We start from the raw sequence: 2,491 nt of genomic DNA on the forward strand, positions 1-2,491 counted from the left end.
GGGTGGGTTTTTTTTAAAAAAACGAGTGACCCGGTTTCAATTTCGGATAGTACAAATTTGGCCCAATAATTTGGCTCAAATCTCTGTCCAACAATATTTGTTTTTGCCACAACGACGAGGCCCAACATTTGGCCCATCACACCCACGTTTTTTCAAAAATTTATTTCGCAAAACCATATTAATTACATAATCTTATTGGTTGTAATCTTCCTAAAATATCTCAAACTTAACTACCAAAATATTCTACACCAAACTTTACTACCAAAATAATCTTCATCATAATCTTAATTATTCCTATCAAATCTAAACTTAACCCAACGAAATATTAAAATAGAAAATTAGTTACTATACATTAACGACATATTAGTTGTAATCTTCCTAAAATATCTCAAACTTAACTACCAAAATATTCTTCACCAAAATTATTTGTGTGTTTCGAAATTGCTTTCCGAGATTACCAATATTCCCAAGATATCTCCTTCTCTTAAAACAGTCCACCTTAATCTTCAAGTAATTTTGCCGTAAAATATCTGTCAAATTAACGAAATATAAGGGGAATATTAATTACCAAATAAAAGATTGATCCTAGCATATTCCATAAACTCAATAATATCAAAGATTGTATCCCACAAATCTTGCGTGTGTTTCAAAATTTCGAGACTAGCCTAGGTACAAACTAAACCTAATTTACTTCCCTATATATACTTTACATCTAAACATTATTCTCCATCACCAAACACAATAGCAAACAATCAGTTACAAATAATTAGCATACCTTTCTTCTCTTCCAATGGCTACTACCTTCGGTTTCCTCAAAGACGTCCGCCCATACAAGGCATCATGGAGGGTTCAAGTCAAGGTTTTGCACACTTGGCGTCAATACCTAGAATCCACCGGTGAAACATTAGAGATTGTATTCTCTGACGAACTGGTAAACATATTACAACTACGTATTTTCAAATAATTACTTTTATCCTTCTACGTACATATACTAAAACAAAACTTCATTCCTATTCAATATAGGGAAAAAAAATTCATTGTTCTGTTAGGAAGGACTTGGTGAGCAAGTATGTTAATGAGCTTCAAGTTGGTGAGTGGGTCTTCATTGAGACTTTTGGCCTCAACTATGCAACTGGACAATACAGACCTACTCAACACCTCTACAAGATGACATTCCAAACAGGGACGAACATCATTCCATGTGAACCAAAGTCAGATTCTAACTTTCCGACACTCGCAAAGTTTAGTAAGATACAAAGTAGTGAGCTCAATCCATATACGTTGGTCGGTAAGTAACAACTCTTGTGTTTTTTTAAATCGTGAACTAGCAATGAAGTATTGTTTCGTTGAATCCTTAATTATGTTTAATAACTGAATCTTGAATTTGCAGATGCCATAGGACAGATTGTTACTATTGGAGAGTTGGAAAATCTCGAAGCAAAAAACAAACCAACTACCAAAATTGAGTTTGAGATTCGCGATGAAACGTAAGTGTTTTAAATATTTTCATATGATCGTATTGAACCAATAAGTTGAACTACACTATTTTGACTGATACATATACTCTTATTTTCTCTTAGTGATGAAAGGATAGCATGTACCCTCTGGGGCAAATTTGCTGAACAGGTTTTTAATGCCTGTCAAAATTCTGATGGAAGGATTGTGGTCTGCATCCTAAGATTTGTGAAAATCAAACCCTTCAAGGTACATACTTTAGTATAATTTTCTTATACTTAATTAAAAGGAAAATACTTATTGAACTTTTGTATAATTTTGTGCCATACAGGTGTTATGGGTTTATCTAACTCTTTTGATGTGACTCAAGTACACGTGAACCCACCATGGAATGAAGTTGCTGTTTTCACCCAAAGGTATGGTTAACTACTCTATTTGTATTCTTTTAATTTTGTAAACTTAATTCTGATTTAATACTAACTACATCAATCTTTGCATTTATAGATTGCCAGATGATGGTCTAAGACTCAGTTTTCGTGAGAGACAACCAAGACGGGAGATGATAACTGTTAAGGATGAGGATTATCTTGAGTTTCCAAGGAAAACAATCTCTCAGCTGAAGAATTCTACAGAGGTATATTTTTCTTACGAACTCTACATTAACATGTATGCTAATGTTATCCATATTTTTTCCTAGATTGGAAAGGTTAGGCTTCTGTGTACGCTCTATGCCATAGATACGGACTGGGCTTGGTATTACATTAGTTGTCGCAAGTGCAATAGGAAGAGAGTTCTCTTTTCTATCTAGAGTGTACACACCAGCACGTTAACCATCTAATAAAATATCACCATGTCATAAACCAATATTTTTATTTTTGTATATTTATATTTATTAGGAAAACTATAATTAAAATTATTACTTAGATATAGTAATTAATGATTTTCCAGAACAAAAATGAACAATAAATATTAGTTAATGACTATTACTTAGAGAGTTAATAACTAAGTCGAAAAAATTATTAAAATATTATTTCTA

This window comes from Arabidopsis lyrata (genome assembly GCF_000004255.2).
Source record: "Arabidopsis lyrata subsp. lyrata unplaced genomic scaffold ARALYscaffold_3, whole genome shotgun sequence".
Classification (NCBI taxonomy): Eukaryota; Viridiplantae; Streptophyta; class Magnoliopsida; order Brassicales; family Brassicaceae; genus Arabidopsis; species Arabidopsis lyrata.